This window comes from Balaenoptera physalus, assembly GCF_965194825.1.
Source record: "Balaenoptera physalus genome assembly, chromosome: 18".
In the NCBI taxonomy this organism is placed as follows: Eukaryota; Metazoa; Chordata; class Mammalia; order Artiodactyla; family Balaenopteridae; genus Balaenoptera; species Balaenoptera physalus.
In genome coordinates this window covers 18589456-18616566 of record NC_138899.1, presented here as the reverse complement: position 1 = coordinate 18616566, position 27111 = coordinate 18589456, and the positions used below count along the sequence as shown (strand labels likewise).

The 27111-nt window shown below is 36.7% G+C and overlaps 1 protein-coding gene across 13 annotated transcripts in view; it reads right to left on the bottom strand.

Moving 5' to 3' along the window:
• The window catches only part of LOC309647393 (uncharacterized protein), a 198518-nt gene that overhangs the window by 133939 nt on the left and 37468 nt on the right, over positions 1 to 27111 (bottom strand). Inside the window, exon 3 of one of the 13 annotated variants that reach the window (XM_082434735.1) lies at positions 1447 to 27072. The exons of the other annotated variants lie outside the window; for them this stretch is intronic. The gene's annotated coding sequence lies outside the window, so the exon portion shown is untranslated. The remainder of the gene's footprint in view (positions 1 to 1446; positions 27073 to 27111) is intronic. 13 annotated transcript variants of the gene reach the window in all.

Genomic DNA, 27111 nt, shown 5'->3' with positions numbered 1-27111 from the left:
AAGAGGCGATCTGCATGATAAAACGCTTGCCCTTGGGTTCCCCTGAAAAGATTTCTTGCCCAAAATAACTTCTTTTTTTTTAAATAGTGACTTCCTGCCCCACCCTCCTTTCTATAAATTCATTTTGTATAAACCCTCAGAGCTTGCTTCTAGTTGTTAGATGGAATGCTGCCTGATTCATAAATCATTGAATAAAGTTAATTAGATCTTCAAATTTATTCAGTAGAATTTTGTTTTTTAACATCACTAATAGCTGTCCAGGAATAAATTTGATTTATAGTAAGGGAACTTTAAAAAGACATCCATTTCTACCCAAATTTACATCCAGTAAATTATTTCTTAGTTTCTCATATAGGCTAAATATAATAAAAGTAATTTTCCATAATTGAGTCCTTATATAAAGAGAATCTAAAAAAAAAAGAGTAGCCTTTAAATGTCTATAAATAAAAGCCAGATCTCAGAGTATATTTAGGAAATTGAGAAAAAGGAAGAAGCTAAAATTTTTTTGATCATTTGCTATGTGCCTGGCGCACTGCTTTGGCTTTGGTAAACATTTCATCATTTCATTTAACCCTACCCCACGCCCCCCCACCAAAAGAAAAAACAAAAAACTCTACAATCAACAAAGATCAGTAGTTGCCAAGGTTGTGGTTAGATGGAGGGATGAATAGGCAGAGCACAGAGGATTTTTAGGGCAATGAAAACACCCCGTGTGATGCTACAGTAATAGATATACGTCATTATACATTTGTCCGATACCATAGATTGTACAACACCAAGAGCAAACCCTAAGGTAAACTATTGTCGACCAAGAAGAAACACAGAAGGCTACAAGTAAGAAAAGAGTTTACTGTGGGGTCTTAGGAATTGCACTTTGGGATACACAAATTCTGGTAAAACCAAAAGAGTGTTCCAGGGAAGAGAAAGAGTATTTTGTAAAAATAAGTATGAAACATATTAGAACTTACAAGACTCAGCAAAACCAATGTTTTACTCTGTGAAAATTCACAGCCTTAATAAATAGTATTACTAAAAGTGAAAATATTAATATGACAGTAGATATCCCCATCTTAGTAGCAATATTTTTGAAGCTTTACCATTAAACATGATGCTGTCTCCTGATTTGGTATATGTTTGCTCTGTTTCACTTCCATCACAACTGGATGTACTGCAATACAATTCTAACCCTAACTACCAGGAGTTAGCATCAGACCCCACAAGTTTAAGGGCTTAACCCTTCTCAGGACTGTGCTTGCATCAGATGCCAGCTGCATTTTAGGGGGTTGCCAGGCAACCTGGACTTCCAACTAACTGACTGTAAATTGGAGGGTTCCCATAACCCCCTCAGCTTTGATAATTCACTAGAATGACTCACAGAATTCAGGAGAGTTCTATACTTAGAATTAAAGCTTTGTTAAAAAGGATACTACTCATAGGGTGAAGTACTGGAAGGGAATGCAGAGTCCCTGTGCCACCTCCACATGGAGTCAGGGCATGTCACCCTCCAGTCACATTAATGTACTCTCCAGTCAGGAAGTTCCACAGAGCTTCTAATCAGGGTTTCCTAACTTAGGCATGAATGATTAAGTCATTGACCCTGTGATTGAACTCAATCTCCAGCCCCTCTCTGCTTCCTACATGTCAGGCTACCTCAAAGTCCCCAACCCTTTAATCATGTGCCTGGTGTTTTGGGGACCAGACCCCATCCTGAAGCTACCTAGGGACCCACGATGAGTCACTCCATTAGCATAACAACAAAGACATTCCTATCACTCAGGCAATTCCAAGGGTTTTTGCAGCTCTGTGCCAGGAACCTCAGACAAAAGACCAGATACATTGCTTCTTTGTCTGTTTACTTTATTGATATACCACAATGTTTGATCATGTTAAGGAAGTTTCCCATATGAACCAATCAAGGTCACAGAAGGAAACAGATGGCATACTGAAATTAGGGTAATTTTATTTTAACAAAGGGACTATTTATTAAGGTGAGGCTGGAGTATCAAGGAACCTCAAAGCCTATTTCAATAAAACTGGGATTATTCCAAGGATAGAAGGGACAAGGAATTGAAGCACTGTCCAGAACTCAGAGGGAGAAAGTCATATAGAAAAGCCAACTTCGGGGTAGCAGGGACGTTTTTCTGAGGCACACAAGTAGCTGGACGCATTGCTTCAGAGAGGAAAACAGGAACTAAATACTCTGACCTCAATCTCTTCTCACTCCATGAGCTCCTCCTGAACCCAGCTAGACCCCAGAGACTGAAACAGTCCTTTGATGGAATCCATACAGGCCAGCCTCCTGGGGCACAGAGCAGAGTGAAGAATGATCTGGAAGAGCAATTATAATATATCCAGCACACCGTGAAGAATGGGTGTAGAGTTTTATATAAAGCTATCTCAATATCCAGGGACAATGATCTTTTGGATTCACATTTGGTCTATTAATATGGTCAAAGCTGCCTAAAACTGAACCATCCTTAGATTTCTGGAAAGAAGCCCACTTGGTAATGATGTATTGTTTTTTCATGTGCTGCTGGATGCTACTAGGTAACTTTAAGATTTTTGCATCAATATGTGTAAAAAAAAAAAACTTTGCATTTTTCTTATTGTTTCTAATACCTTCTATTTGCATAAATGAGGACTCATTAAAGTGTTTCCCAAACATGAATACAAAAAATATCAAAGAGGTGTAAACCCTAGTGTCCACCTTTAGCCATATAAAGAACCAAATCCTGGAAGCTTTTAAAACTCAGATTTTCCTTCCCCACCAACCATCCCTTTATGGGAAATGGTAAAGGGAGAGAGAGATTCTATAGGGACCACGGCTTTTTAAAATCATTCTCCTTACACTTATACACTTAATAATAAGGACCATTTAATAAGTAAATGGACAATGACATATACTGATATAAAACCAGTTAAAATAGTGCAGCCTATTTCTCACGTAAAACCACTGCCATGTATACTTCTTCATTCTCTTTAAATGTACTTGCCCACCCTTTACTTTGGTGCATTATCAGGAATGTTAAAAAATACAACTAGCTTATAGATCAACATCAACTCTCTTAAATGTTCTGAGACTCTTCTTCCAAAAGACATGCACACACAGCAAAAGCCTAGGTGCTTATAATTCACTATAGTTCAAATGCCAGGCTATATATTCTTGGTGTTAGTCAAACACCATGGAAATATTTAATGGTAAAGATAAACCAAGCATTTCTAGCCAGTCACTTTCAACTGAGATCAATACAGTGTAATGATGATTTAAGATGCTTCTGAGTTTAACTTAAGTAATTTTCCCTTCTCTGAGATTGTAAATCTGACTAATTGCTTTACACTGTCTAGAACTGCTTCTTCTTGCTGAGTATAATTGCTATGTCTGGATGCTCCTACGCCCCGAGTAATTTTATGGAGGGCTTGCCTACTGATCTCATTATACTTCCAACTCTGATGCATCAGGTTCCATGCTGTTATTTACCTACGTCAGTATACTTGATAAACTAAATCCAGGCCTTGTTAAATTTACCCCTTTAAGGCACAAATATCACAACTTAATATGGATTAAATTCAACCAATAGGCATTTTGCTTCCTCCACCATGGAATATACATTAGTTGATTTCAGTTTCACCACTGAAACACCAATACCAATAATCAGGCTATTTGTGAAATAGACAATTGGGGAAAAAAGCATTCTAGAATAATTTTTGAAGTGAAAAAGTAAAAATAGTCTACCATGGCTTAATCAGCTCCTAATTATAAAAGTGTAACGCATGGCAGATAAAAAGGAACACAAGAAGGATCCGAGGAGCAAAGAAGTAAAGAATAATTGCCACACAGAGCTAACATCCAATTGTAAAGCCAGTTATTTTGATACCACAAAAGTCTGCCCTTTTAAATTCAGCCCTAACGAAGAAAGTCTATTTTTTCACTTAGACCACATTATTTCAGTCCCATTAAGAAAATCAATTAAATTTGATAAACTTGGGAATTCCCTGGTGGCGCAGTGGTTAAGAATCCGCCTGCCAATGCAGGGGACACAGGTTTGAGCCCAGGTCCGGGAAGATCCCACATGCCGCGGAGCAACTAAGCGCGTGCGTCACAACAACTGGGCCTGCGCTCTAGAGCCCGCAAGCCACAACTACTGAGCCCGCGTGCCACAACTACTGACGCCCACGCGCCTAGAGCCCGTGCTCCGCAACAAGAGAAGCCACCACAATGAGAAGCCCGCACACCGCAACAAAGAGTAGCCCCATCTCGCCACAACTAGAGAAAGCCCACACACACCAACGAAGACCCAACGCAATCAAATAAATTAATTAATTAAGTAAAAATAAATAAATAAATAAAAATTTAAAAATACAAAATAAAAACAAGTAAATCAAAAATCCACCCAAACTTAGCGGGAAGACATTAGTCAGGTGTGTGTGTGTGTGTGTGTGTCTGTGTGTGTGTATTGTTTGGCAAGCGGGATTGATAGCACAGTTAACAGTCTTACTAAATCTCACCATTGGCCCCAATTCTTCACACTTCCCTGTATCTACATCCTTTGCTTAAGGAGTTTGCAATTCTTCTAAAAGTGGTGTATATTCACCTGCCCCTTACATTTGAGCTTGGCCACGTAACTTGCTTTACCTAATGCCATATGAGTAGAAGGGACAGTGTGCCAGTTCCAAGACTAGACCTTACGATAACTCATGTCTTTTCTCTTCTTCTCTTGTGCCTCTGCCATTTCCGTGTGGAAAACATGCTCTAACTAGCCAACTGTTCCAAGGGAAATGAAAGACATGTGAGCAGAGCCACCCCAGACAACCTACAGACCAGTGTTTAGAAGCAAAATTACTCAAGCTGTTCCAGCCCAAAAAAGAGCTGCTCACCTGAGCCAGCCTAAATCAGCCAAGCCTACTGACCCACAGATCTTTGCCAATAGCTGATTGCTGTTTTAAGTCATCAAGTGTTGGGGTAGTTTGTTACATAGCATTATTGGTGTATAACTCAGTATACACTGAGCAAAGTTGTTAGGGAAAAGTCCGTCTCTCTCTCATAAAGCTTCTCAAAATACACTATATACTTTCCCTTACATGTGCTAATTTAAACCTCTTAACAGCTTTACTACTGAAAGTGTCTATCTACCTAACTGGTGACTCTATACCAGAGAAGAAAGGGTTGATAAAGTTGTTCTGTAATGGAAAAATGTCAATTTTTAAAACCATGAAAGGCCAAAGAAAACATAAAATTGTTATTATAAATATATAGAATTAATTATCAGTAAGATATTCTAAACAGCTATCTTTAATTGTACAAAAATATTGCTATCAAACAGGTTTTAAGGATATGAAGCTTGTTGTTGTTATGATACACATTTATCATTGTCATGCTTTCTTGGTGGATTGACCCTTTTATCATGTAAAGTTCCTCTCTGTCTCTGGAAATTTTCTTTGCTCTGAAGTCTATTTTATCTGATATTAATATAGCCACTCTTGCTTTCTTTTGATTAATGTTTGCATGATATATATTTTCCCATTGTTTTACATTCGATTTACCTATCTCATTATATTTGAAGAGAATTTCTTGTAGATAAAATATAGTTTGATAATCTTTTACTTACTCTGTCAAATTCTGTTTTTTAACGTGTATTTAGACCATTTATATTTAGTGAAATTATTGATACGTTAGGGTTTATTATTCCATTTTGTTTTATTTTTTGATTTTCTGTTTATTTTCTCTCTTTTCTTTTTCCTGCCTTCCTGTGTCTTACCTGAACATATTTTAGAATTCCACGTTGATTTATCTATAGTGTTTTTTAACGTATCTGCCACATTCTTTTTAACAGCTGCATAAAAATTCCATTGTATGGATGAACCTTAAGTTATTTATCAGCTCCTGGTTCATTCATTCTTCACAAACATAGCCTCTTTGAATTGATCTGATATTTCTAACGCTAGACCTTTTTCAACTATGATACTCACTATATCAAAGAGTTTTTTTCTAAAATAGTATTTACAGCTTATTTTTACTAATTAAGAGTAGTGATATTATTGAAAAAGTTACCACCTCCTTGGGCCTCATTTTCTCGTGTGCAACATAACATGTACAAATACATGTGTATTTTCTCAGGCTATACTGGTTGTAAAATCAAAATAAAATAATATTAATAGAATACAGATTGTTTTGTCCCTGACAACAGCCTCTATAATGGGACTTCTGAAACACTCCCCACACACGTTTTTCTCAGTGGCCCTGAGCATACCTCTTGTGTCCTTTAACACAGCCCTATCTACAATATTGTGGCGGAACTATTTTTGCCTTGCATTTTAGCTCAAGTTTCCTGAATTGATGTGGCAGATATATCTGATGCCCATTGGGCGATTTAAAGGAGTCTTAATACTGCTAGCGCAATTTCTCCTAAAGAGATTTTTCTGTGCAATGTTATCACACTGTGTTGGAGATTTTTTGGTATTAGAAATAGAATTACTATGTTCTGGTTGAGGAATTGGTTTTATGTTTTTAAGGATATCTATGGAGTACAAAATTCAGCACTTTTTTGTTACCAATCTCACTTGAAAAGTATAGACCTCAAATGGTTTATGATTCACCAATTAATCAATTTATCATAGTTTCTATATCTTAAACTATGTGTTGGATGGTCACAATTAAAATTTCCCATACCGTTGTTTTTATTCAATATAGCAGGCCTATGAGAATCAGATACATAATTGGCCAAATCAATCAATTAGTCAGCAATCATCAGCTAAGATAGTTAGAAAATATTGACTCATTCAAATAGCAGTGGATTCAATGGTCCTGTATTACAGTTTGACTCTATCATCAAAAAAGCAGCAGATGCATTATTACATTTCCTTTAAATTGGTAAGAAGTCAGTATTCAAACCATTAAATAAGGTGTTAACACTCTAACTCAAAATTCTTCAGCTTTAGGGCATTGAATTGATTCTTCTAACAGTGTAAAAGATTTTTTCCAGATAATTTTCTATTCCATTACCATATGTGATGCACAAGAGTACAGCTACACATCAAGTTTTGGGCTGATAGGTTTTTTACTGAGTACTTACAGAGAATATTATCCTAGGTTGTAAGGATCAGCACATCATGCAGATCTTTTCGAATTTATCATTATGACATTTCCTGCAAGAGGCACAACCATTTTAACGATGAGAAAACCTGAGCAAATGGTGACCTTTTGACTCAGAGGATCAGCAGTCAAATTCAGACTTCTTAACTAAGAACTCCATTGTGCCATGCATTTCCCATACAGCCTAGCCAGGTTGTCTTTACTGGTCCAGTCTGAGAGAACAAGGAGTCTCCCACAAACTTACGTTTTATGGCAATGTGCATTAACATAATGCCTGGCAGGAAGAAATAGCAGCTTTGTAGTGACATATTTTATTATTTATTGGTTTAAAAGCAGTCATACAATGTGCAGGTAACATTTCACTCTAGACATCATTCAGGCTTTCTTATAATGGTTACATGGGTCAGCTCCAGGATGGAGTCAGACAGTCTGGTTTAAAATTCTGCCTTGGTAAGTTTTAGGTGTTTGAACTTAGACAAGTTCCTTATTTATTAGACCTCAGTTTCTTCACCTGTAAAATGGGGCCAATTTTTTGCTTGTTTGTTTGAGTTCATTTATTTTGGTCCCAGTCTTTTATATTAGAAGTTTTCCTTGGAAATCTGATGACTGCTACCTGAATTCATGTTTATGAGGTATGTAGGGGTGGGGGTGGTTATTGAGTGGTGAACTTCAAAAGGGGGTGAAAAGACAGGGAGCTGAACTTTTCATTGAGGGAAACTCTAATGTCAGCACCTGTATTGTTTCTTGGGCTTAGTTCCCTAAAAAGGAATCCTCTGATTTTCTGCCTGGGAGGGTATAAATCTGGTTCTCAGAATCTGAGGAGTGCAGTCGGTGAAGGAGGCCCCTGATAAGCAGTTCACCAAGTCAGCATCAGTCCCCTTCTTTATAGGACAGGACCTTATCCCCACAATCAGCTGTGCCAACCTCTACAGAAAGTCAACTCTAGTTTTGATACCAACCCTCACATACTTGAGAAATGACTAAATAAGATAATTTGCATAAAGAATTTAGTAGAATTCTTAGCACTTAGTTGGGGCACAATAAAGTTAAATATGATAATTGTTATTATATCTATAAACTGATATACTGTCAGACTTGCTAGTACACTTGCACAATAACTGCACCAGAACATGTGCTTAAAGATTACTTGAAGAATGAGGAGAAGAGAAAAAGAAAACTATTCTAGTGCTAAAAGTTATGTAAGATCTCTTGTTTTATTTCCTTGGGTATTGACGTTATACAAATATAATACTCAAGAGTCCACATCATCTATGAAAGAATACAGAACAGTCATTCTAAAATAGACTGGTAATTCTAGGAAGTGAATCTGTACAATAAATACTAAAGGAAGCTTTAGAAACAAACATTTAAATCTTCATTCTCGAGTTAACAGTTTTTTCCAGAAGTGCATCTTTTTATTTTAGTCTTTAAAATAGAATGTACCTTACTAAATGTGCTTTATTTCTACACTCTACATGCCATTATATTTGCTTACTGAGACATTTCTTGGGTTTGAGAAATAAAACATACACATTGCTTTCCAGAGTTCAAAACCACGTTGTCATATACACACTACCAAATGTAAAATAGATAGCTAGTGGGAAGCAGCCGCATAGCACAGGGAGATCAGCTCGGTGCTTTGTGACCACCTAGAGGGGTGGGATAGGGAGGATGGGAGGGAGGGAGATGCAAGAGGGAAGAGATATGGGAACATATGTATATGTATAACTGATTCACTTTGTTATAAAGCAGAAACTAACACACCATTGTAAAGCAATTATACTTCAATAAAGATGTTTGAAAAAAAAAACAAAAAACCACGTTGTCTCTTTAAATTAACACCCATTTCTCCAGCAGAGGGAGCAAATAAGTTTTTGCATTTTCATTTCTACCAAATAGAACTTCTGTGAATTCCAATGTGCTATTGGATAAAATGTGTTGAATAAGAGGCTATACTGAAGAACAAATTTGTAATGAAAATGTATCAAGTAATCTCGATAGCATATATTAAATGCTTATAAAACACTTGTGTGTAAATCCTAAGATTTCATTTTTCTAGAAGTACTACATCTGTGAAAATTTAATTCAAAACATTAGCCAAACAAAGAAAAAATGTTTTTAAGCTCTTCAAATACTAAAGTATACGTAGTGCATTTTTAACAGTAATCTGTTCTAGAGTTTTTTGGTTTTGTGGGGTTTTTTAAACCTGCCTTTTAGAAAGCTAGTAGTAGTACAAACATGCCAAATAAACAATGGAAAAAATCGTTACACATTCTGAGATAAGCTGTCTGTGAATTAATTGTGTAATATGAAATTCACATTGGAATATCATGATCTAATTATTTAGACCTCAAAATCACAATTTTTATGTTGTGATTTCTCATATTTAATATCAAATCATTTGAATAATTTTAAATGGCTTAAAATTTTGATTTAATAAAATAAAAATTCTTTAGTGAGTTTTTAAAATACTATCTTACCTAGTTTTTCTTTCATAGTCTTAGAAATAATAAATTAATAGTCTTTCAAATGAATGACTATTCATTCTGAGCAATCCTAATAAGACCCAAAATTTTATTATAGACTTTGAGCAAGGAGAACATTTTTTATGTCTACCTATTGCATTTAGCATTCATGAATTCTTAATATGTGTTCTGGAGCTAGGACTGATAGGTTGGATTTCTTGAGTCAACTGATCCATGTATTTTATATATATATATATAAAATCATTTACAAATCATTTTTAAGGATAATTTTCAAACTTGATTTTGTTTCTTTCATTGATGTGGAGGCACCCGGAAACCTTAAGAAAGTTGCGTACAGTTGCTAAGATGTATGTATTTAACCATAGCAACTCAGATGCAAGCAGCCTGGAACACTGGTAGTGCTTCTGACTTCAAGTTTAATTACAAAGATGGGGGACAGGTTAAATATTCCAGTCTGACACCATCCCTTGACATGAGAGAATGTACTTGCTACAGTAGAAAATGGTTACCTTTGGTGAAAAGGTTGACTGGTGTTTATTCACCAGGACCCTAGTTCCTGACCGTTCCTCAGAGATGACTTCCATTTGCTTGTTCCACTGCATATGAAAGGCAATGCCTTCTTCCCCAATCCTAAATACCTATAGGAATCTGGTGATGATTTCAGTGATTTTATTGTAAAGTCCCTTGCCTCATAACTGCTGTCTCCAAAGTGCTGGAGAAAATAAACAAGGCAAAAAAAATGATTTTTAGCTCACTGAGTGTCACCTGTGTGCCTCTAGTCCAAATTAGAATTCTCTCTCCTTCACCAACATGTCAATACAATCACCAAACACTTTGTTTCTACCTCCAAAAGTCCCCTGAATATGTCTGCTGCTTTCTCCTTTCCTACTGCACTGCCCTCGCCAGGGATACTGTGTCTTAAACTTGGGCTAAATGGCCTGCAGACCTGCTCTTTCCAGGTCAGTCTGCACACTGCAGCCAAATTCACGTCATTAAAATCCAAATCCTATTATGGTAAGCCCCCTTTTCACTCCCAGTTTCTATTTGTCCTTAGTACAAAGTCTAAACTTCTTCAGTGGCTTACAAGAATGTTAACTATTTGAACCTGCCTGATTTTCCAGTTCTTTCTGGTGTTGCTCCATGTCGTAGGCAAACTGATTGTTTATTTCAGTCTTAGGTCCTCTTCTCAACTTTATCAACCCTTTCCCTAAGTCAAGGTTTCTCAAACTTGGCATTATTGACATTTTGGGTTGGCCTTGTTCTTTGTTGTGGGAACTGTCCTGTGCATTGTAGGATGTTTACCAGCATCGTTGGCCTCAACCCATCTGATGGCAGTGGCATCCAGCCTCCAGACAACCAAAAATGTCTCCAGATCTTGCCAAATGTCCCCTGGGAGCCAACATCATCTCCTGTTGAGTGAGAATCATTGCCCTGGTGAACTAACCCAATCCATGACTTTATATATCAAATATGACAAGAGTTTTATAAGATAGATCTCTTTCCTCCTTCTTTTCCACTCCCTCTCCTTTTCTGTCTTTCCCTTTCCCCCACCTCCCTTTCCCTCTCCCTTCTCCCCTCCTTCACCCTCTTTCTCTCTCATAGCAGTCCAGGGGTGAAGTTGTCCAACTCCAGTATTGTTGGGAACCCAGTTTTGTTTTTGTTTTTGTTTTCTGGCTTTTTCAAATTAAGAATTTTTTCCTCATCCACAAGGCTTAAGATGACTCACTACCATCGTGTCCACATTCTAGCCAACAAGAAGATAAAAACCAGAAGTGAGTGAGCTTTTTCCTTTTAAGGGCATAACCTAAATGCATACATCACTTCTACTAGCTTCAAAGGAGGCTAAGAAATGTAAAACTCAAGTTTCCATTGGAAAAATAATAATATTAATAAAAATAAACAAATAAATGAATAAAGAATCAAAGTGGGAAGAATGCATATCAGGGAACAACCAGCAGTTTTTGCCACAATGTGCCTCCTTGATCACCAAAATAGCAGATGTTCATCTTTCTTTTCTTAAAAAAATGCATTCATATTTTGCCCAAGGAAAACAACCACAAAATTCCAGCCAGTTCCTGCACCCATATCAAAGTCCAGGGTCTCTGAGGGATAGCTTTCTCCATAATCTCCATATGTTGCTTCTCCTGATCAGGAAACTATGAAGTAAAAGAAAAGTAATATGTTCCCCATCACTATAGACACACACATGTTTACAAACTCAATACCCGATCATGTCATAGAAACAGGAGAACAGTAATTTTTAAAATAATAGTTTAATAAGAACTTTCCTCCAAAAGAGGGAAGAATAGGAAATGCACAGTAATCTCTGGTCCACAGGAACTATCAACTCCTGCTGGGCAGAAACTGGGAAGACTCCTGCCCAGACAGGGACTCAGTTTCTGAGTCAATTCCATCTGGCAGCCCCTGATTGCTGTACCCTTAATTCTACTTCCAGAAATTTCTTCTGTCTTTTTATTCTCTATGGCCCCATCAAAGTGGGAAGGAAAGGGAAGTTTGCCCTTCCTAGGGACTACACTTTTGCAGCCTGATTCCTGCTAGTGAAGGCTTGGGTTCCTGAGGGTCTCTATAGAGCTGAAGTAATCACAGGCTTTCTGGGTCAGGCTTATGGTTTCTCTGATTATAGTAAATTTCTGGCACTAGTCTCCATTAGAAAGACTTCTATAAGTTTTGAGTCTGAAGACTTTTACTTACTGGCCTCTTGGCCCTTCCAATCTCCCTCTTCTCTCAACTTAATTGTGGCTTCCTTTAGAATTTGAAAGAACAGGCTTTAGAAAGAAGGCAATCTCTATAATCTGGTCTTTGTTATTGACAGACAGAAATATATAACAGGAGAAAATCTTGGGGTCACAGTCTTATTTCCTACTAAAGCTACCTCCTCAGAGCTACCCTTTATAACTGCTTTAATTAGGGGTAAGATGTAGTTGGTTTTTTCAGCTCTGCAGAGTCCAAATTACTAGACCCTCATTCAACATAGATCACAAGATTCTCGTGGATATTTTTTCTATCTTCACCACCATGTAACACTGAGTATGACTCTTAGCAAGTGTTCAGTAACTGTTTTTCAGTGAACTTTAAAAGTTGGCTAACTACATAAAACCTGTGAGAAGGGCCAAATAAGAGGCAGGCTTGGTGAGGCATGTTTAAAGGAGAGATCACTGTGGCTGTAATTGCTACAAAAATCCTATGGAGGGGGAGGTTTTATGGAGAACTTTCCATCCCACTGACTTTTTTTTTTTTTAATTCAAATATGTCACATAATTTTCAGATCAGTCTCGTGAGATAGATAATACATTGCCAGTTTACAAAGGACAAAAGCTGAACTTTAAAGCTTCCTTCTGTTAAAAAACAAAATTCAACTGAGTAAAATTTAACGATCTTGTTGGCTTTATTCAGTAATTCATGCACCAGGCAGTATCCAATCTAGCAAATAGAAAGGAGGTCTGAGGAGCTGTACAAAGTAAAGGACTTTATAGGCAGAGGGAGCTGGAACAAGGAAGTTATACTTGGCAGAAAAAGTGGGTTCATTATTGCAGGTTACTTTCCTTTAGGGGATGGCAGGGGTCTACCAGGCAGGTGACCTAACTAGTGCTGATAAGGTGATCCCCGATTGACGGCTTTAAGATTCCATTTCTGGGAGATCCAAAATTATAAAGTTAAGTCTTGGTTTGGTGACATGGGGCTTAGCATAAGTGACTCCATTTTGGTCCTATTGTCTTACACTTCCTACTGTTGCACAACTAGCAAGAGGCAGAGCTTGGTCAAACCCACTTCTTCCAAATTTCAAAATCTTTGCTCTTCTCATTCTCTAGAACTGCCTCTTGTGTGATTCTAGGCCAAGGAGAGGTGGGGAAGAGTATTCTAAAAACAGAGAGACAAGTCATGAGCAAATGGTGCCAAAGGAAGAAAAAAAAAGAATGTTTAGAAAAGAATTAGGTGTATATATATATGCCTGGATTGGGGGAAAAGAGTGATTTTGTACAGAAAAGAAGAAACTAATGACAGATTAAACTGAAAAGACCCTGACAGGAAAAGGTATTGATATTTTGAGTATTTGATGACTAAGTCTCCTTGAATGAGACTCCATTTTGCTGAATTCCAATACAAAGCAAGTTGTGCTATAACAAGTCTGCATTTTATGGGTAGATATTTTAATGCTTGCCTTCTTTCTTTTATGAGACAATTATTGTTTGATTATGTGGAATAATGGTGTGTTATTGTTTTCACAGTTTTGCAGGGAAAAAGTTGAAATTTCCTTTCTTTTACAAATATAATTCATGCTGTTTAATATTTATCTCCTTTGCTCATCTTATTGTCACTGCTACAAATAACAGTGAAGTAAATAATGTTTTTTGTTTTCCTTGAACAATTGTTTAGGAAAAGTTACTTTAATCTTAGAGGATGGAATGACGTTTTTTTTTTTCCTCTGAATGCTTTTATTTCACATAGGAAATACAAAAGATGCACAGATGAGTTGATTATCTTGGTACCCATTTTAGCAAGCTGGTTTCATGATCAGGAAATTCACTGTCAAAGAGGAGTTTCAAAAGAAAAATTAGGGTATTTGAGTGTCACTTAATTAGATAAATGGATCTCAGTAATTAGACTTTTTTGGAAAGATAATGTATTTGTCAGACGTATTTAGGCAAGTTTATTTAATAAATATCCCCAGGAGATGTTAGTCCCTCTTGTATTTAATCGTGATGGGTTTCTATACATATCCTGAGGATATTAGGGAATTTCCTGTTCTGTTAGTGGGCTGCTCCAAATTTTCTCTTAGTTTCAGAAATGACAGAGATCTCATCCCAGCCTTAAATGACTATTTAAAGAATACTGACTAGAATAGGTGATTAGCAATGGGAAATAGTTTGTGTAATTGAAATTTATCTTGGGCCAAAGGAGACAGAGAAGGGAGAGAGGAAAGGCTGAAGGGTCTAATAGTTTCTTACTTGGTATTGGATATTAAAGACTGAAGAGGGATATGTTTGCTCTTAAATCAGTACTATTATCTGGCTCAACTGAATCTCCCTTTTAACCTACAGGCTTTTTTGTACTAGCTCATGTAGGCAAGGCAATTTCCTCATGCATTCAGAGTGAACCAGTCACCATAAGCCAGTAAAAGTCCCGGAATTTATAAAATAGAATGTATTGATATCATCATCAATCAATCAGCACATAGGCACATGTGGCACTTTTCAGAGGAACATCAATTGTCTATCAACAACATGTAAAACAAATGTGTTTTGGTTTTTGTATACACATATTTATAATTCAAATTACAGAGCTAAATTTTAACCACTGTAGTGATAATAAAGAATTTATATGTTCTAAAAATGGAAAGGAAAATACAAGAATCTAATAAAGTTTATTATAAGTGTGGATGGTTACTTTGTTGAGAATAAGTTGAGATCAGAAGCAAATAAAATCAAATTCAGAGCAAGACAATGTATGCAAAATTACTTGAAGCAGTTTAAAGCCTTCACAAATGTGAATTAAATGTCTTAAATCTTGCTGAGGTCTGATCAGGCACATATAAATAGACAAAATAATATATTTGAAGAACTGTCATTACTTTTATTTCTCAAATTCATTCAGATTGGTCCTTCAATGATCATTCTGCTAAGATGTGAGGTAGAACACAAAATTTCTCTAGCAACTGAAGTAATAAAAAGAGCAATTCAAAAGTTTTTCTTATGTGCTGCCATTGAGATAATTTGAAGGGAAAGTACAAGCTAAAGGGACTCGAGATGGGATTCTCCCAGCAAAATGCAGAAATGGAGGTGGCAGATTGCAGACAACCTGGAGTAATGGAAAAAGTAGAAGCTCGGGCTTGTGTCAGACCTTCTTAAATCCACCTCCCCATATACAGGCCATGACTTTGGGTAAATTTTAATTTCTCACAGCCTCAGTTTCTTTCTTTTTTTTTTGTTTTTAATATTTATTTACTTATTTATTTATTTGTTTGTTTGTTTATCTATCTACCTATTTATTTTGGCTGCACCGGGTCTTAGTTGCGGCATGCAGTATCTTTTAGTTGCAGCATGCGTGCGGGATCGAACGCAGGCCCCCTGCATTGGGAGCTCGGAGTCTTACCCACTGGACCACCAGGGAAGTCCCACAGCCTCAGTTTCATAATCTCTGAAGTAATGATGATAATAAATGTCTCAGGAGAGATAATGAGACAAAGACGTGAACAAATTTGCATAAAAGTGCTTAACATAGTTCCTGACACATAGTAGACATTTTAAAAAATATGATATTCCTTTTCCAAACAAATGAAACAGGAAGACCTTGTTCTTATCATACAATTGGAAAACTACAAAACCAAAGTGACATTGTGGCCCACAGAGAACAAAATTAGCATTTGTCCCCTTTGTTAGTAATGAAAGTGAAGACATTGTAACTCAGGGTTTATTTCTATATAATGGGGGCTCACCCTCTGGTTATCAGGTTAATATTAAATATTACTATAAAATTTGGTTAATGAAAATAGCCAAAATGCTTATCCAGCTTCTGTCTCCTGTTCTGGTTCAAAGGTCAGAATACTGGTTGTGCTTTCAATAATGTGCATCTTAATCCCTTTTAACTCACCAGAAATGCATTTACTGGAAATTCTGCCTTAAATGACCTATACTTCTCACCTTTAATGTATCATATTGTGGCACCTTTTTTCATATTCCCACAAGTCTACATGTTTTATCAATAACACAGGAAGATACATCAGGCACAAATAATATGCATTTAGATGATAAATGTTTATTATAGGCATCTACGGCTAAATTTCCCTCTAAGCACTGCTTTAGCTACATGCCATGTATTTCATATGTGTATCTTCATTTCTATTCATGTCAAAGTAATTTCTAATTTTCCTTGTGATTTCTTCTTTGATCCACTGGTTATTTAGAAGTGTGTTGCTTAATTTTTATAATACATACTTGTGAATTTTCCAAGTTTCTTTCTTGTTGATTTATTTCTAATTTTATTCCATTGTAGTCAGAGAACATACTTTGTATGATTTCAATTCTTTTAAATTTATTGAAGTTTGTTTTGTGGCCTAGCATGTGGCCTATCTTGAACAGTGTTCCATGTATACTTGGGAAGAATGTGTATTCTACAGTTGTTGGGTAAAGTGTTCCAAAGGTATCTGTTAGGTCTAGCTGGTGCATAGTGAAGTTCAAGTCTTCTATTTCTTGTTGATCTTCTGCCTGGTTGTTCTATCCATTATTAGAAGTTGGTTATTGAAGTCTCCAATTACTACTTTTAACTTTTGCCTTGTCTGCCCATCTACCTTCATCTCAAGACTGTCTATCACACTGTCTACCACAATGCACATGGTTATGGCAGTGGGGCTTCTAGTGGCCATGTTTTAAATGTTATCAGGTCCTACTCATCACTCATGGATTGAGAGAGATCAGGAGTGAGCGTTCAAACCTGAACTATTCCAATCAACTAGGCACTTTCCTAAGGAAATTAAGAACTGGAACAGAGAATCACCAACACTATTTTTCAATGGAACAAATAATGGCTTATACAAGAAATGGAAAACTAAGGAAGACTGGCTTTAAACAGATTTATATACAGATACAGAAGGAGAGAATAAGTACATGCCCACAAAAGATTTCCCTTTTTTTTTTAACCCTCCATTCTCCAACTCAATCTGTTCTTAAGGCCCTACTATAACTCTGACCTTGGATCAGAGGAAAAACCTCTGCAGCATCATAATACATGTCCCGTTTCTACACATACTAGCCTCAAGAAGTTTCTGTTTATTTCTACCAGAAAAGAGCAATAAACATATAATGGAAATATTCTTGTTGTATTAATGAACAGCTCAGTTGATGAAATAAAATGTGGGCCAAATTGAAAATATCACCTAGAACTGGCATTCCAAAAAGAATACCAGTTGTGGAAAATGGAAGAATTTCTTTAACAAAAAATTTCTAGCAAGAGATTTAAATCTAGAAGGTTAACCTAAGAAAATCAGGGATAAAAACAAAAACATATATGTACTAATAGACCATAGTCACATTGTTTGTAATAGTGAAGAATGTCAAAAAATCAGAAATTACATGTTTAATACTGTGGAATTTATTATATATTATAAATTACTTGGTATGCATAAAATAAAATATATATACGATCATAAAATTACTATGAAGATCTGTCTACCTAGATACAAAAGAATTTCTGTGAATTATTAAAGGAAGGAATCCAAATAATTTTGTAAATCATCCCACTTTGACAACTAAGGATCTGTTGGTGTGTTTGCGTGTGTGTGTGTATAATGAAGAATATTGGATGGATATTCTTCAGCAATGTATTAACAGTTATTATTCCCTGGTTTGTGGACTGAAGGAAAATTTTTGCTAAACTTTAAAAAATTAATATTGTTTACATTATTTATAATAAGCATATATTATATAATTACAGGAAATAAAGCTATTTTTGATAAAAAAGAAAGAAATGTATGTGACCAGAGAAGATTTTTCTGTTGAGAAGAAAACCACAGAAACTCAAATGTTAAAAGATAACATGAAATGAAGTCAAAGTCCAAATCCTGGGGCACTGAGAAAAGGCCTTGTGTCCAGGTAGTGTGAAAGAACTCCGGAGGACTGGGTTATTTCTCTCTTAGTAATTCTAGAAAGGTAAGTAGGGAAGTCTGGTAAGAGATAGAAAAGAAGTTCAAGTTTGATGAATAGATTTGTATCCTAAAGATCCCGAAGAAAATTTTTGGAATATCTTCCAGGAATTAAAAAAAAAAAAAAAATGGTAGGAATGCCTTGGGTGTGGACTTAGGCGATTTAATTTACTAAGTTAATTTAACAATTTACCTTTCACCCTGTGCAGACCTTCCATTTGTCTTTTTGTGCCCTCCTGCCCTTGTCTCCACCCGCTCTGCTCTGTGAGTTCCAATCGGAATCAAAGCCGAGGCCTCCGCAGCCCTCTGGATTCTGGTTTGGCTGAAGCGAGGGAGCACAGGCTAGACAGGAAAGGGGCTGGAGAGAGACACTAGGTAGATAGTTCGTTCCTCGGGCGGCGCCTTCCCACCCACTAAAGCGGACGCGGCTTCTCTTCTCAGCATTTCTGTCCTCCTCACCCCTTCAAGCCTCAGGATGGAAATACACCCCTTTGCCAGTGTTGCACGCAGCCCCTGGGGTTCCCTGCTCTCTGCCCTCACCTCTGAAAAGAGTTCCTTTATTAAATTCCTCAAATTACTCAGCATGATGCGCCATCTGTTTCCTGCAGGAACCTCGCTAATACAAAAACCTATCTGTAAAACAGATTAGCAGGTTCTACCCTTCTGTTCTTTATAGGAAACTACTTCATTAGGTAATCATTCATCAGCTTTATGGTTGCTCCTGGAGCAATTACAAAGGATTCTGCAGCAGACCTGGTCAGCACTAGGCCCATATCGCCACATCTCTCCACTGGTTTCTTTCATTTTCATCCCCTAAGCTAACACCTGTTCTTCCTGATTGCCAAAACCCTTCCACCCATGCACAGGAAAGATGAAGTGCCCAGAAAAACGGAAGTGCCCAGAAATGTACATGATCCACCGCTACCTAACGACAGCCAATCAGTGACACCAGGTGTGGTGTAGAAACACTTCAGCTCCCTCATCCTTGCTAGGACAGATCTGAGTCTGACATAGCCTCTCTGGAAACACGTTGCTGGATTCAGTCGCAGTTGCTCTTGGTGGGATTTAACTTGATATCACAAGCTTGCTTTGATTCCTTCCTTCCCCTCCCCACCCATCCCTTCCCTGTTTCAGGTCCCCACTCATCGATGTGTTTTTCCTGGATACATTTCCTAATAAATCACTTTCACTTAAAGCCTCATCCCAGGGTCTGCTTCCAGGCAACCCAGTCTAAGTCCGAACTGCATGATATGCATCAGAAAATAAATTTTAGAAAATATAAAATGATAGAAAATAATAAGAATTCCTTTAAAACAGGCAAATAGACATATGTCTGAAAGAAATCTGTGTCAGGTAAATTTAGATTTTTTTGATAAATGGTGATTTAATATAATTAAATTTGGGCATTGACAGAATTCCCTACAAAGCAATGCTCAGGGGAGAATTGATTCACTTTCTGTGACATCATTTTAATGTTGAGATGTTAAATTCTAAGGGCATGAACTCTGATGAGCTCCAGTTATCTGTTACGTGTGGGTGTGGCACTTTGAAGGGGAAGGAGGAAGCATTCTGCTGGTTTTTCATAGAACAACAAGATTCGAAAAAAGCAGTGGGTACTCATTGAATTAGTTATGCTTGGAGGGGTCTCTCGGCCCCATTTTTCCATACTCCAGGCCCCCCAGACCAGACTCATCGTTAACTTCTCTAGAGAAGAACAAGCATCTTCGTAAAATCAGAGTGAAGAATGGAGAAGAGACTAAAAATACACGGTTCATTATTTTCCTATTTCAGCCTTTACTTTGATAAATGAGGTGACCAAGCCCCAGGAGTTTAAGTGGTTTACCCAAAACCATTCAGCTCATTAGTGGAAGGGTAGGGATGTAGACCCAGGTGTCCAAAGTTCTAGTTAAGAGCGGTTCCACTACTGATACTAGCTTTTCCACTTTTAAAACTACTGAAATATTCTTCCAGATTCTGAGAGAGATGCAAATTTAATCTTTCACCACCTTTTGATTTTTTTTTTAATTGAGGAAGTTATATCAGAAAATTAAATGATTTGCTTATTTTAATTACCAAAGTTGATGGAGGTTAATTATTTATAAAGTCATTAGAAAGTTTATCTTCATTATTACGAGGCTGACTTAAAAGTGAGGGATGGAAGACTGTGGGCCACCCTCTCTCTCTTCCCAGAAGGCAGGCAGTGTCACAGCCCCCCTCCAGGAAGGCAGCCAGGTGTCACCAACCACTTTGAGGAGAATGCTTAATGTAAAAAGACATGTTTCATAACCAAAATGGAAGACGTATATTCAAGTCAACAAAAGAAACATAAAATATTGAAATAATTTCCTCCCTAATCTTTTCTTTGTTTATTTATTGAGCTGAAAAGATTATTTTCCCTCCTTTAATGTCTAAGCAATTTGTCAATTTAGAATGAAATACTGAAAGAATAATTACAATATTTCTATGCCTACAGAAGATAGTACTGATGTAAATAACTTTTTCAAAAAAGATAGCCTGATAAATTCAGGTACCTAAATTATTTCCATTGGTACATTTTTCAAAACCTAATAAGCAAGCATAAGATCTATAAGTGAGTTCTCCCTGCACACTGGTATCCCTGGTTTGGGCTTTGGTTTAGGCCTGGCCAATTTGAATATACTTATAAAAGCCATCCTACAAAGTTTACATGCACATCAATGACTATAAGTTAAAAGTGAGAAGATATAGTACATGATAGACTCTGTAGGAACAAATCTTAATAAGAAAGTTAAAAACTATTTTACAAACACACTTAGAGTTATCAAATTTTGCTTGTGCTTTTTGATCAGTTTGAATAGCATACATAGTCTAAATGCAGGTTTTTAATTATTTTGTAAAGCTTCCTTTCCAAGAGAAAAGAGACCACTACTAAATAGATTTTTAGTCATTTACAAATTAAAACTCAGAAATGTTATACTGTCCTGTGATAAAACTACACATTCTATTTCTGTAAAGTTTGCTTCTGCCTACATGCAAAACTAACATTACCTGTTAGAGGAAGTTATGGAAAGAATAATTAACTTGGAGAAAAAAAGAACTATAAATGTGAACAAAATAATATCCTTTAGAAAACAATCACCTCATAATTAGAGCCATTCTGGAGAAATTTAGTGCATGTGTTTGTTGTTTTCGTTGTATGCAGACACAAAATTATCTTTGAAATGGAATCTTTATTAGTTTCCTCTAACATTAACCTCTACAGCAGAGACCTGAGCCTAATGTGAGAGTTCAAACTCAAATCAACGCTCACCAGCTGTGTGACCTTGGGCAGGTTACATAACCCTTCTGAGCCTGTTTCCTCATCGATCGAATGGAGATGTTAATAATAGGAATTATCTCATAGCATTGCTGTGAGGATTAAAATGAATCAATACACAGAAATACTTAGAAGAAGGCCTGGCACAGAGTTACACTGTATATGTTTCATCATTATTGTTCCCATTGTATCATAGTTGCTCAATAAACATTTGCTGAATTAAAAGCTCCTCCAAAATAAAACAATGTATAGCAGTCCTAATCAGATAAGATAACACAGAGTATTCTCACATTTGAGAAATATGCAAGTTCGAAGGCTGGTATTTGCAAAGCAAGGACTGGCTTATGCAGTGCTATCTGAGGGGCTCTGAGAACCCACGTCATTCCCATAAATTCTGCGCTAGTGCCTGAAGCCTACCCAATGAGACTTTGGCCAAACCACTGAAAGTCCATTTAAAAAACAGACAATAAAGAGCGGAAAGAGGTGATATTACATATTAAAACATAGTCAACCACTTAGAACAAGGTGGGGAATTTAAATAATACCTACTGATACTTTAGCCATATGGTTTATTAGATTAAGTCAACTAGTTACACTCAGTGGGATTCTACCAGAGAAAACAAGGAAGCTTAACAGGAGAGTGCTGGAAGGGCTAAGCAATTTGTCAATTTAGAATGAAATACTGAAAGAATAATTACAATATTTCTATGCCTACAGAAGATAGTACTGATGTAAATAACTTTTACATAAGGTAGGAGGAATAAATTGCCTACTTAATTTTTTTCAGAGACTAGTATACCTCTGTCATCTCAGAATGCCATCAATACTATTTTAAAACAAGAATTTTCAACCTCAGGATGTAGGTGGTAGTGCGTCTAGCTTTTAAAGTCACTGACAAAAAGATCTGATAATGTTCCATGTTATGACACTTCCATTATCCCACAAAATAAAGACTTTCTTGTTGTTGTTTTTTTTTTAAAGTGGTTCCATGCTTCAAAGGGAAAGCTTGTCTCCACCTAACACTGGTGGTTTCATCTATACTGCATGCAGGGTACAAATTGCAGTGCAGGAGTTAGTGTAGATCAGTTGGTGTCACAATTAGAGAGCCTAACATTGGGTTACCACGGGAGACACTGCTGCTATATAACCCTGACCTGAAACTTTCGAAGGTGGATGAAGAACTCAAACAACTGGTGTGCTGTGAGACGCAAATAGCACTAGTTTTTAATACACACCTATTGAACTAATTCCAGAAAGTTCAGTGCCTTAGTATTACTTTGAGTTCCAAGGTCTGGGTTAATATGCTCAGTGTGTGTGTTATGCTAGGAACTAAAGATTGGAAGCCATGTAGTAACCCTTTGATACTTCTAATGAATGTTACATAAACTTGAGGCGGGGGCAGGGGGTCTCTATATCACATTCCTCTCCTTCCTTCCCAAACTCTGATGAGACAGATACAGCAATCAGACTGATGGAGACTAAAGTGCCAGTTCCCTTAAGGCTAAAAGCTAGCTCATCGGACACAAGGCAGGTGAGCTGGCAGATGGCTTGCTAACACTCATGTGAATTTCCTTTTCACACTTCCCAATCCCAAGATGTGGCAGAAGCAAAGTCAATTCCACTACTCATGGAAGAGAGCAGACTAGAGTGTACTTTCTCTACAGGTAGGCAGTTCTCTCCCACAAAAAAGAAAGAGTGAGGCAAACATGCCAGCTCTCTCCTCTTCACTGATAAATTAGAGAACTACTCCTTTCTACATAGAGAGAGTCCAGAAAAAACGTGCGGCATGTAGTTTTCAGCAGGGGTGCAGACATATTACCAGGGGACTTTGGGAAATGTATGTAGGTGCTCCTGGCATTTAGCGGGTGAGTGCCAGAGTTGCCAAACATCCTACAGAGCATACTACACTCCCAGGCAATGAACAATCATCCTGCCTAAAATCCAGTAGCACTCCAGTTGAGAAGCACTGCTGGGGACCCTTTCACAGGGAAACAGGAACAGCAAGGAACGAGTGACCCACAGCTTTGTGAATGGATGTGTGTGTGCACATGCATAGCTGCACCTATGGGAATACAGCTAAGGTCATATGAACTCTTACTTGCTTTTTTTAAAATTAAGGTACTTATCACCCTTTTTAGCGGACAGTTCTGAGACATCACTACCACCAAGATACAGAAAACTTCTATCATTCCAGAAATCCCCCCATGCCTTTTGCAGTCAGCCCTTCCTATCCGAATCCCCTAGCAACTACCAACTTGTTTTCTGTCCTAATAATTTTGCCTGTTCCAGAATACCATATAAACAGAAGCATACCTTTGAATCTGGCTTCTTTCACTTAGCATAGCCCATTTGAGATCCACTCATGTTAGTGTATGGAGCAGTGTCTGTTCCTGCTTGTTGCCAGTAATATTCCACTGTGAGGATGAACCACAGTTTGCTTATCCATTCCCCCACTGAGGGGCATATCGTGTGAAGTTTTAACCTTTAGAGATAGAAGTTACTGGTAAAATATATGTCTTTTAAAAGCCAGATCCAAACCTGAACTTGCTGCATCCTTTCCCATTTTCTCTACCAACTCCTCCAGAACACCAATCTGATTCAGGTGACCCCAATTTGTGAACCCACATTTCTCATACATGCTACTATCACATCATTTACTACATCGTAATAGTCAGTTTCTCCTAATAGACTTTAAACTCAATTAATATTTATGAATACATGTTTGAACAAATGAATGACCAATGAATGAAAGGGCTCTTACACATGCTATATCATCAACAATGATTTAAGTAATATGTCAGCTACCAACTCAAATATTTTGTCCTCCAATTGCTTTGAAAGCAGAAAATTTGAAACCACCTGTCTGCAAAAGGATTTGTTGCTCAGACATTAGATTTTAATTTCTGAGTGTGTAAGAAGTACATCAGGAAAGCTTTACCGAGACTTAAGTGACCATTAATTATGACCATAACTCCTTCATCTGGGGGCACTTCTTTTTGACTTATATGCTGAGTTCTGCAAGTCTTCCTACTAAACCACCAAACCTATGGGTGGTCTTGGGGACCCCTCAACACACCTGGAATACTCAGAAAGGGTGGGGAAAAGTCAGAACATTGTTCACTTCAATATATATTTTCCAATACAATATTTTTAATAACATTTTTATAATATCAATTTTTCTAAAATATACTCTGTTTCCATCCAAACCTTGAACTGACATATTTTGATTATTCTATTTGTGAAAAGTGTTCTCAATATAGCCTGAATGGCACAATCTAACTTCCCTTCTATAAGAAATAAAATACCTTTAATATTGATTACTAAAGGTTGTCTCATCAAGATTAAACTGATAAAGATCCAAATGCATTTATTTTATCCACATTTATAACTTTAGAAAATGAGTAGAAAAATATAGTTTCTCTTTAATTTGTAATGAGATATAATATAACTGAATATACTATAATAGCTAAAATTAAACTTATCTATATTCTTTGAAAAATGTTTATGTGCAAGTATTGAAGTCCTAGATTCAACTTAGTAGAATAATTAAATAATCAAGCATCAAAATCAGAAACAACTCATTTAACTATATATATCATGACTGAACTTTTTTAATGTACTCAATGAAATGGAAAGGCATATACTGTTAAATCTATCCCTGAGCTACTATGTGATTTTAGACTTTGTCTATAGATGGCAGAAAATATTAAATATTAGATGGTAAAATAAGATAAGGGTTAGCCATAATTGGAATAAATATTTCATAATATGACTTATTATGAATCTCAAAGAAATCATAACAAAATCCTAGCCTTAGACTTTTAGTCAATGAATCATGAACAAATTGGTAGCACTTGAAAATATTTCAGTTAGAATTTAAAAGGCATTGTCAATAATCTATGTTTGCTTTGGTTATTTGAAGGTAATTTTTAAAAATCTTTCCAAGGATGAATATTGAGAATAGTGGAAAAGAATGGTTTATTTTTACATACATGGGAAAAATATTTTTACTGTTCACTATTTCATACTGATATTTGTTTAGATGTGCTTTCATGAGACTCTCCTGCTAAAGGAGTGCATTTTTCATAAGAGGACAGATGATGAAAAGAAAAAGAAAACCTTTGAATAAATGTGGCCATTAATCCCACAGTGCAACGCTACCAAACACCTGAATTCAGCAGATTCCATGAAGATCCCATACAGAGCAAAATACCCTGCTTTCTAATGCCATACTGTATGCTTAAGAGAATATGTACAAGGAGGGAAAGATGGTAATCTCTGAGGGGTTTTGTGCTTTGTCAGCCCTTAAAGCTTTCACAGAAGTATCCAAAGGGGTCTAAAACTCTGTAGTAAGATTTGGGGTGAAGAGGGATGCTTTACTTTGATAAAATGGAAGAAGTATTATTGTGAAAGCAGTCACAGACTAATTTTAGGAAAGAGTTCATAGTAAAGTGGAAGATCTGAAAACTGTCCCTTAAAAACACCCGGGCTTTCTTACCCCTTGGAAAGTTTTCTTTCACTCCCAGATTATATGTGTCCCAGTTTGAAGACCACTGGTGACAAGAAGCGCTTTCCTAAATGTTCCAAGAATTCTTTCTATTGATAATTTAACTCCCACATCCAGTTGCAAGTAGGAATATATTGCTGACCTGACCTGCTATGGATCATATAGGATAAACTTGGAAATTGAGACTTGTGCTTAACTCATTTCCGGGGCTTTCTTTCTAATGGTTTCTGTGGTTCTTTGTAGACTCCACACCACTTCACTCGCAATGTGCTGGCCTTTTTATTACTGTCTTGTCAGCGTAGGTAGCAGCTCTATTAAACTACTAATGATAGTAATGTATTTTGTCCTGCCCGAGAAAAACAGTATTATCAGATATAAAATCTCCAGTGTCAAGAATATATACCCCCAACATTAATGCAGTGATTTATGTTGGTAGATCTTACTGTGAATGTCTTTGTAATGCAGGCAAATATATGCATTTCCAATGTGGAAATGAGCTTTTGTGTTTCTTATGTTGAAACTTGGGTTCTTTTATAGAAGAACTCATGGGACGTAAACATAAAAAATTGAGTACTGGTTTAGGAAACAGAAAATCAACTGGGGCAATAACCATCCCTTTTCATATATCCCTGGTCAGCAATTGCAGAATTTTGAACCATGACTTCCTATAATTTAGTTAATAATTGCCCCAGACCAGAAATAACGTGTATGATTCTCAATATATTTTTAATGAAGCTTTTTCTAAAAGTATAACATTAAGGTTATCCAATCATCCAGAATTAGCATAGTCACTCTCTAAAGTGGTTAAAGTAGTGAAATAAATTAAAGGAAACTAACTGAGGTGACACAGAGGTATATCTAGAAATAAAACTCAAGGCAATTTTTGGTTCAGTTATTTATCACCCCACCAAGCCATATCTTTTGTAGTTAATAATTATGCATTCCTTCTCTTACATTGTTTATGCCCTTTGTACCTTCAGTCCTTCAAAGTGATTATTTGGAATGTTTTCAAATATTGGCCTTCACTTTGCTCCTCATCTGTAATATTTTCAGCACACCCAATAGTGAGAGAGGGGA